This window comes from Heloderma suspectum, chromosome 4 (genome assembly GCF_057233095.1).
Source record: "Heloderma suspectum isolate Gila_16-S chromosome 4, 16-S_ref, whole genome shotgun sequence".
NCBI lineage: Eukaryota > Metazoa > Chordata > Lepidosauria > Squamata > Helodermatidae > Heloderma > Heloderma suspectum.
The window spans coordinates 225,227,172-225,237,893 of NC_139461.1; positions in this window are offsets into that span (position 1 = coordinate 225,227,172).

Here is a 10,722-nt window from a genome sequence, read left to right on the forward strand (position 1 = left end):
AAAGGGAGTTTCAGACATAGTTCGTGATATGTCATGGGTGTATCCTGTTCAAAGGGGGCGAGGGAGAACCAAGTATCCTTTGGGGTTGCCTAAGATAGCTCTGTGATGAGTCCTGGCCTAGGATTTAGTGTGCAAAATATGCTATCGGATGAATTTATTTATGCAGGTTAAGAGACTTGCAAACATGTATATGGAAGTTGTTAATCCTGCCTGCCCACACCTGGTAGTTATTTTGTGGCCCATGGAAAGCCTGACAGGAAAAGAACTAACACTCTCTTTTCCAGTTTACAAGAGCTCTGCTGCCTGTTCAGTCAAATGGAGGTAATTTTGGAAAAGATGACCAGCTGTGTCATTGTTTTCAGTCCTCGGCTGGTTGCTGGGAAGAGGGCCCGCCAGCAGATCTGTTACAGCAGCCTTCCCCAACCTGGTGCCCTCCTGATGTGTTGGACTTGCATCTGCCAGCATGCCCAGCCAGCATGGCCAATGGTCAGGAATCCTGGGAGTTGAAGTCCAAACATCTGAAGGACACCAGGTTGGGGGAGGCTGTGTTACACAATGACAACATCTTCGGAGGCTGCTCTTCCAGGGTCGATCCAGCCCAGCAGCTGGGTGCTCCCATGGCAATTGTTTCTCAGCAGCAGCTTCTCTGTGGTGTGGAGAGGCTTCCTGATGATGATAAATAATCTTAAAAGACGACTGGCCTTGCCATAGGAGGAAAAGATCCCCAGAGAGCAAGTCTAATGTGCCAATGCCTTTTTATTTTGAAATAGTCTTGGTCCCTCCACATCCAGCAAGTGGGAAGTTGTCAAATAAATGCAATAAAAACTAGGCATGTCTTATAGTACTAGAATCCATTCTAAGCAGCCATTTGCTTGCCAACACTAAAACAGGCTCACACTGCTTTCTGGCTCTCTAGCCTGAGGACTCCCAGATCTGGCCAGCTATCCAGAAGTATTTTTACACATGTTAAGACAGGGTTGTTTTGTCCGTGTGACGTGTTGCATACATGTAGATTTTAATTCCTTTGCATATGGAAAGACAAAGGACAGGCCTACATGCACAACATAATTCAGACAAGGGATAGGGAGCAAAGCAGTTAACAAATGACCATGCCACAGTTTTAGCTGCTTCTGAAGGTCAGCATTTCAAACCTCTCTTCCTGCTGGCTGTGTATACTTTTAAGCCTTTATTTCAAACTTAAATGAGCTCAACATATCTTCCCCCCAAACCCACCAAAAGCCTGAAATTCTGAATATGCTAAATACTATGGTCAGTTCCAAATCCTGCATTTGTACTGATAAAATTGCAGACTTGTGTAATAGACACACCCTGATCATAACAGATGGAGAAAATCTGAGGTGTTCCTTTTAGGGTCAGACCAGTTGCATGACGCTACATTGCATATATACTGTATAATCTATATTATCTGAATCTGATTGATCCACAGGTTGTGTGTCATCTCCCCCTCCCTCTGCCCAATGGAGGCCAAGAACTCTGTAATTATGCATAAACAGGAGTTGCCATTTAGTACGCCTTTGTTGCCAAAGTCATAGCCACTTTATTGGTAAAGTCACTCTTCCATATACATTACAACAAAGCAGTTCAGAAAAAGCATAACAAACCAAAGGAAAATATAAATACACTGCCCAAGTCCTTTCATATAAAGCCCAAATCCCACATGCATATTAAAGGTGTAAATTATCATTTGAGACTGTTCACCTGTTCACAGGTTGGGCGTTCTTGACTTAAATGTTGCCCTACACCCCTGGCCTGGATGTTAACCTTTACTGACCTGCAGTGACATTCTGATAACAACCCCATACATATCCTCCTAGCCCACCAACACCCATTTTCTTCATAGCCCTCTACTCCCAGTTCTCCAGTTAAACTGGCACGATTGGCAAAAGCCTTGTTAGTTTTACTGATGCCCTATCTGTTTCTTTTTAAGTTTATTGCACATCAGGGTGTAGAACCTCAGGCTCGGGAGCCAAATGTAGATGTCTGGGATTCTCCAGAAGGCCATACCCCTTTCCTCCCCAACCACCAGTCCTTTGATGGTTGCCTGGCTTTTGTGCATTCCCCCCCCCCCCAAAAAAAAGGTTAACACGCTTTCCTAAGGCTTTGTTATTGGCAGTAAGAACTTTAAGCTAAAACATGCATAAAATATCATCTGTTATGATATTTGGAATTTTGGCCCTGCCCCCTTTTCCTCCACCGAATGTGGCCCTCAGGCTGAAAGAGGTTCTGTACCCATGCAGTACATACTACCACGTGTACATGTGTACATTTTTCTTTTAAAGAAAAATTAAAGTTCCCTTTCCCTTTCTTTGGAGCAACAGACCTAATGGTAGCGCAGAGAGGTGACAATCAAGGGCATCAGTGCCCATAACATTGACAAGACTATTCATGCACATTTCCATAGAGGGCATATAATGTGGGAAGTGCCACAAAAAAACACTAAAAGTTAACAACATAAGAACAGTCATGCTGGATCAAGGGTTCATCTCGTCCTGTTCACACAGTGGCCAACCAGCTGCCAACAGGAGACCCACAAGCAGGACACGAGTACAGCAGCACCCTCACACCCATGTTCCCCAGGAACTGGTGTACATAGGCTCACTGTCTCTGGTACTGGAGGTAGCACATAGCCATCAGGACCAGGAGCCATTGATAGCCTTTTCTTCCAGGTTGAAATGAAATTCTAAATCTATCTTCCCATATGCTTAGCAATCAAGTTTAAAAAATGCACTGCGATTTTTAACACTACATTTGTCCTTTTTTTTTTTACACATGCAGATGGAAGAAAGAGCCCCCAAAAAACATTTCAAGTGGTATTTGTGAAATATTTCTGATTGTACTGTATTTTTCAAAGGTGTTAGCAGGTTAGTTTTGGCAGTCCCAAATGATGGGCAGTGACCCAAAGTTCACTGTCCCAAGTGTGAAGAAAGATGTAATATAAAAAGAGCAGTTATACTGGTGCTGCACTTTTTGGCATTAGGAGCCTGGCTTCTCCTATACAATTTGTACATGCTGGCAATTTAGATGCCAAACTGCTTCAGGGGTTGGAGTAGGAAGTGGGTTTCTGTGACATCACAACTTGTCTTTGGGGGCAGATCTTCCCCCATTCTGACTTGAACCTGCAAGACTGTCTTTTTATTTGTTTACTTATGACTTTATGCTTCATCTTTCAATGTAAAAATATTTCCAGCACAGCTTTCCTTTAAAACCCTAAATGCTTTAGGTCCGGGATACCCAAGTAACCCATCTTATAGAATCATAGAATCATAGAATAGTAGGGTTGGAAGGGGCCTACAAGGCCATCGAGTCCAACCCCCTGGTTAAAGCAGGAATCCAAGTCAGAGCATCCCTGACAAATGGCTGTCCAGCCTCGTCTTGAACGCCTCCAGTGTGGGAGAGCCCACCACCTCCCCAGGTAATTGGTTCCATTGTCGTATTGCTCTTACAGTCAGGAAGTTTTTCCTGATGTTCAGCCGGAATCTGGCTTCCTGTAACTTGAGCCCATTATTCCGTGTCCTGCACTCTGGGATGATCAAGAAAGGATCCTGGCCTCCTTCTCTGTGACAGCCTTTCAAGTACTTGAAGAGTGCTATCATATCTCCCCTCAGTCTTCTCTTCTCAAGGCTAAACATGCCCAGTTCTTTCAGTCTCTCTTCATAGGGCTTTGTTTCCAGTCCCCTGATCATCTTTGTTGCCCTCCTCTGAACCCTCTCCAGCTTGTCTGCATCCTTCTTAAAGTGTGGTGCCCAGAACTGGACACAGTACTCCAGATGAGGCCTAACCCGTGCTGAGTAGAGGGGAACTAGTACTTCCCTGGATTTGAAAGCTATGCTTCTATTAATGCAGCCCAAAATAGCATTTGCCTTTTTTGCATCCACATCACATTGTTGGCTCATATTCAGCTCGTGATCGACAACAATTCCAAGATCCTTCTCGCTTGTAGTGTGGTTGAGCCATGTATCCCCCATCTTGTAACTGTGCATTTGGTTTCTTTTTCCTAGGTGCAGAACTTGGCATTTATCCCGATTCAATGTCATTCTGTTGTTTTCTGCCCAGCGCTCCAGTCTATCCAGATCCCTTTGAATTTTGTTTCTGTCTTCCAAAGTATTAGCTATCCCGCCCAATTTTGTGTCATCTGCAAATTTGATCAGCATTCCCTGCACCTCCTCCTCCAAGTCATTAATAAAAACGTTGAAGAGCACTGGGCCCAGGACTGAGCCCTGTGGTACCCCACTCGTTACCTCTCCCCAGTTTGAGAAGGTCTCATTGATAAGCACTCTTTGAGTCCGATTCTGTAGCCAACTGTGGATCCACCGGATCGTTGTTTCATCTAGCCCACTTTGAGCTAGTTTGCTTATCAGGATATCATGGGGCACTTTGTCGAAAGCTTTGCTGAAGTCGAGGTATATTATGTCCACAGCATTCCCACGGTCTACAAGGGAGGTGACTTGATCAAAAAATGAGATCAGATTTGTCTGGCAGGACTTGTTTTTGACAAATCCATGTTGGCTTCGAGTAATCACGGCATTGTTGACAAGGTGCTTCCAGATGGATTCCTTTATCATCTGCTCCAGAATTTTCCCAGGGATTGATGTCAGACTGACTGGTCTGTAGTTCCCAGGTTCCTCCTTTTTACCCTTTTTGAAGACAGGGACAAGCCCTCCTCCAGTCATCTGGCACTTCCCCCGTCCTCCATGATTTCTCAAAGAGAATAGACAGCGGTTCTGAGAGTTCCTCTGCCAGTTCCTTTATTACTCTAGGATGCAGTTCATCTGGCCCTGGAGATTTGAACTCATTCAAAGTAATTAGGTGTTCCTTGAGCATATGCCTATCGATCTCAAGCCACAATCCTGCCCCTTCAGTCTGTACTTCGCCTTTGCCAGGGGGGTCATAGACCCTCTTTTGGGAGAAGACTGAGCCAAAGTAGGAATTGAGCACCTCTGCCTTTTCTTTGTCATCTGTTATCGTTTTGCCATCCTTATTTAATAGCTGAACCACCATTTCTTTCCTCTGCCTTTTACTATGCACGTAGCTGAAGAAAGCCTTTTTGTTGTTTTTAGCATCCCTCGCTAACCTCAGCTCATTCTCAGCTTTAGCCTTCCTGACGCCATCCCTGCAATTCTGTGCTATCTGGCCTTCTTTCCACTTCCTATATGTGTCCTTTTTTGTTTTCAGGTCATCCCTAAGCTTTTTGCGAAGCCACATTGGCTTCTTCTGTTGTCTTCCACCTTTTCTTCTTGTTGGAATGGTTTGTGATTGTGCCTTGAGAATTTCCTTTTTTAAAAGCTCCCACCCATCTTGGACTCCTTTTCTCGTTAGCGTCGCTTGCCATGGGACCTTACTGATCATTGTTCTGAGTTTATTAAAATCAGCTTTCCTAAAATCCAGGGTACGCGTTTGACTACACTCAGCTTTTGCTTCCCTTAGAACCAAGAACTCAAGTACAACATGGTCGCTTTCCCCCAGAGTTCCTGTAACTGCTACTTGATCCACTGAGTCATCTCTGTTGGTTAGGATCAAATCAAGGATAGCCGATCCTCTAGTTCCTTCCTCTACTTTCTGTAGGAGGAAGTTATCTGCCACACAAGTCAGGAATTTCCTGGAGGGGCCATGTTTTGCAGAATTTGTCTCCCAACAAATATCGGGGAAATTGAAGTCCCTCATTACTACTACATCATGCTTCCTTAAAACATTGGCTATTTGCTTTTCAAAAGTTTTATCCTTGTCTTCTCCTTGATTGGGTGGCCGGTAGTAGACTCTGACCACCAGGTTCCTTTTATTCTTTGCTCCATTTATTTCAACCCAGATGCTCTCGATGGGGCTACCAAGCTCCTCCTCCTGTATTTCTGTGCAGAGATATGTATTTTTCACATACAGTGCAACCCCACCTCCCTTTCTGTTCCTCCTGTTCTTTTGGAACAAGTTATATCCTTCAATTGCTGTATTCCAGTCATGAGAGTCATCCCACCAAGTCTCAGTTATACCTATCCGGTCACAATTTCCCTCTTGTATTAAGAGTTCAAGTTCATTCTGTTTGTTTCCCATACTCTGGGCATTAGTATATAGACATCGAAGACCATGTGCTTTGTATTAAGAGTTCAAGTTCATAGACCATCTATCCTGTATTCACCTGCTCACTCCCTAGGGTTTATTGGAGAGGCCGTTTTCTATGTCCCATCCATGGCTAAGATACAATTGGTTGATATGAAAAAGAGCACACAGCCTTGGTGACATTGTGGAATGCCTCTGCCGTGAGATCTCTTTGGCCCCTCTCTTCATGTTTTTCAACAACTGGTTAAAACTTTCCTGTTCCTGCAAGCATTTGTCTTGCTGGGTGGATGATTTTTATATGGCAGACCATAATTTACAATGTGTTTGTTAGTTTGTTTGCAGAGCCTGTTTCCATTTTTATGCTGCTGCTGTTTTGTTTTGTTGTATCGGGGTGGGGGGTGTTTTTAATTGTAAGCCACCCTGAGTGATGCAAATGGACTGGAAGGGCAGGATACCAATCAATAAATTAGGAGTGTTAAACCTTGGGGCTGCATTCCAGTGGTGGGCAGAGCCAAAGTCAGAAGAGCAGGGCCAAAATACTACCATGTTTTAGCAACGCTCTTACTGCCAGTAGCGAAGCCTCAGGAGAGACATTTCAATCTTTTAGAATGGGAAAAAACTGCACAAAAGCCAGAAACCACCAAACAATTGGGGGTCAGGGTTGTGGCACTCTGGGGAACCCCCGAGGGCTGGATTTGGCCCCCAGGCCTGAGTTTCTACACCCCTGGTATAAGTGTTCCGGGGGGGGGGGGAATTCTTTGTATGCATTTAAAAATGGAATAATTTCGGGTTTAACATGCTGTTACACTGCTTCCTTATCTATTACAGTAGTTTGTGTTGTTGCTGGCATTTGTTAGTGGCACTTATGCTTTTCTTTCCTACCTTTCTGCCCCGGAATCTATGTGAGCAAAGGAAGAATTGTCTGAATGGGGCTCTGGATTACGTAGTGGAATGCTTTTTTCCCATTTCTCTCTCTAGATATTGGCCTCCAGTGAGGAATCAGCTTCTAGGATGGCCACTTATGAATTACCAAAGAAGAGGACAACGGAGGGTTGTGATTTGTATAACATTTGCATATGCTAAGTTATTTGTATAAATGCAAATTCAGATATAATTACTTTGCGTTAAATAGAAATGCAGTATATCTCGCCATACTGTGGGATACTGTGACCAGGGGACCTGTGCCCCTGCCTGTTTAGCCTGCTATCCAAGTGCTGTCTTGTCTGTTGGTAGGCAACATTTCTTATGGCTGGGGTCTCCCACATAGTGCCCATGGTTGGTGCCCACCAGGCTCCTGGGCCCTCCTCAGTGTTATTTTATTTCTTAAGATTTTTTTCATTTTTTAAAAAACTGGGAGGCTGGCATGCTGCAAAGGAAAGTGCCTTCCTCCAGCACCATCTTTATTTGGGTTGAGAAAAGTGGCTTTGTGTTTGGAGCTCAGACCCCACCCCTGCCTTGAATCTTGGACAGGTTACTTTTAGCGTCACCAGTTTGCCTTCTGGGAAATTAGTGTTTTGTGATCAGCTGTCCTCCCCATGGTGGCCATTTTATGAGAGCACCCATGACACTCAAAATTCCAAATGTGCCCTCCAACCCAAAAAGGTTGGGGACCCCTATCTTATGGCATATTATCTTTAAACTGGAGTTGAACAGGACAGCCCTTCAAGGAGAGGATGGTCCTCTGTAAAAGAAGACACTTGATGACCCTGTCAGTTGCTATAATTTCTTGTGAAACCTGAAGGGTATCCAGGCCACATCCACCTATCAGGCATGTGGTAGGATCCATAGAAGGATCTATTCCAATTTAAAAGACTTCACCCACACATGCATAGAAACAAACCAGAGTGACCTGGTTCGCACAGTCAAATAAGCCATGGTGGCTTGTTTTAAACAGTAGCTGCCATTTCCCTAATTACCCACCTGGGTGCAGCTTGTCCTGTTGTCTGAACCCAGACAGCATAGATTGAGAGGGAAACAACCCTCAAATAACTCATGGCCTGTTGGCTTATTTGATCGTGCAAACCGTCCCAGTATATTCACCTGTGATTGGCTATAGCACTTACAATAAATTATCTTTCTCCAACGACAACATGACAGCAGCTTGCCCAATTCAAGAGTAAATGTAAGAGGCCTTGGATTCTTCTGAAGAGTATGAGTGGGTTCTTTGTACAATTATTTGTCCCACACCTTTTTGCTCCTTGTGGCTAAGAGCTGGTATATCTATGCAGTAAGCACATATCAATGATCTATCTCGGCAGCTAAGCAGGGTCAGCTCTGGTTAGTACTTGGATGGGAGACTGCCTGGGAATCGGGCTTCCTGCACTTATCAGGGGGTTGGATTCGATAGTCTTGTAGGCCACTTCCAACCCTATGATTCTATGATTGTTATAGGATACAGGCTTCCAATGTCCTCACTTTGGTATTTTAGGTAATTACCTAACTACTAATTTGTAATTATCAGAACACCCCCATTCCCACAGCACAAGTATAAAAAAATCCCTATAATAATCTGTTGCACCATAGAGTTGTATCTAACATTAGACTAACTTAAGTCCCATACATTTCAGTGGGTTTACTCTTAAGTAGAAATAACACTAGATGCCACCCATAATATCTAGTTAAGAGAGCCAGATATTTTTAAATGTTTGTGTCTTCCAGTTTTTAGCTCCAAGTATTCTATCCCCTTCTGTAAGCATCATGGGGAGTTATTACTACTTCTTTAGTATTTACTACTATTAGATGTATTAGACTGATTGTAATAAATCAGTCTTGGGATCATACACTTTGAAGACACATGCTTTGAAATTCATTTCCTCCTCCTAAGCAATGCTTTGCTTAAGCATCTGCTCATCTACTTACAAGTGACAATTAGCAGCAGCCGAAGAGAGGTGATGTGTGCTACCCACAGATGCTTTTTATTCTTAAAGCTGTTGACAAGGCTTAAGCCCTGCCTTAGCCCTTGGTCTACTTGTGGAGGCTAAATGTAGTTCCAGGTGTTTTCTCTGAACCCCCAAGGACATGCTCAGATTCCTTTCTCATAATCTTTTAATCCTGGACCACCAGTTTAATGGCCCTAGGGGAGCCGCTCATTGAGTTCACTGGTTCTGCAACCAGTCTCTCTCTCACACACACGCCAGCACGCAATTTCTCCTTTGTGCCAGCCAGCATGCAGCTGCTGGAGTTTCCGCTGGCCAGCTGTTCAGCAGGGCCCCTGTGGCCAATCCTGTGTCTTGCCAGCCTTCTCGGCTGGTAGCTGTTGCTCCTCGTGCTTTCTATATTTTTGAGTGGTTTTATGATTAGTCTGTTCATCTCACACCAATGTATTAATGACCAGAAGGAGAATTATTTGAAGTCACCCCAACTTTCCCCCCACAATCATAACACCTACATACTTTCTGCTTTAAAAAATGCAGACAAACCAGAACTCTGTATTTCTTCCCTGCTTTATACGTTCCAGAATTCTGTAAGATGTTTTGCCACGAAAGTTTGGAACTGTTCTTACATCTCATAGGTGCTGAATATAGAGGGGTTTGCAGGGAAGGTGGTTGCTGGGTTATAGACTGCTTTGTCTAAAGAGCTGGAAGTTTGCAAGGCTGCTGAATTATGTTTAGATGTGGCTTTAGAGCATGCAAAAGAACCAATGTTAATGTCTGCCATACCACTAGCACCAGCAGATTCCACTGCTATTTTAAGGTAAATATTCTGAGGTGGATTAAAAAAAAAACATGGGCAAGATGAGCCTGGAAGTGGGTGCTAGACGAACCTCTCCCAAAGTCAGTGACTGCTGGCGTATGCTAATTTTATTTCATTGTCCTCTGTCTAGCACCAGGCCTAAAAATGGTATGTGATCAAGAACCCAGCCCAAGCCAGTCTTAAACAAGAGAAAAATGAAAGCACTCTTCCATAACGTGCAAACATATATCATCATGGTTTCCTTTTTTTCTGTGCGAATGCAAGCAGAATGTGTGCAACCAGAGACTAAGATCAAGTTGTCTGTGGGCACATGCAAACCCCTGGCAGAGCTATTGGCACAGCCTGTAGCGTTTGATTTCATACTAGCCTCACATCAAGGGAACCTGCTGTTTAAGAAACAATTCTCCCCTTGAACTGCATACAGGTTTCATCATACACTATATTTTATCTGAGCCATGCATACCTGTTGCAACAGTTCAGACAAAGAGATCAACCAGTGGGAGCAGCTTCAAAAGCCTATCACAAACACTCTGGCAGGTCCCTGGGGCCTAGCCTTAGAATTGTCACCATAGTATAGAAACTGTAGGAGGAGAGAGTATTTGTCTGTGCTCATAACAGAGGGAAACAAGAGGGTGGAGAGGCGTGTTGAGAATACAGATTGTTCCTGGTGGTTTTGTTGATGCGTTTCTTTTCATATCTAGAAGACACAAACGGCTCAGCCAGGTTTCCCTTGTATAGCAATAGGGCTTATGTACCAATTGTCTGCTAGCTTCCTAGCTGTGACTGAGCAGTTGGCAAGTACTACCATCACGCTAGCTTAAGATCTCCCAGGTGCCCCACCTGCATCATTTGTCAGTTCTACATTTGTCAAAATCCACCCACTCCTTCAGGCTGAAGTGGCTAAAGCATGCCAGTTGCAAGGGGCTGTGGTGCACTAAAATGGGGTACCCGGACTCAGAC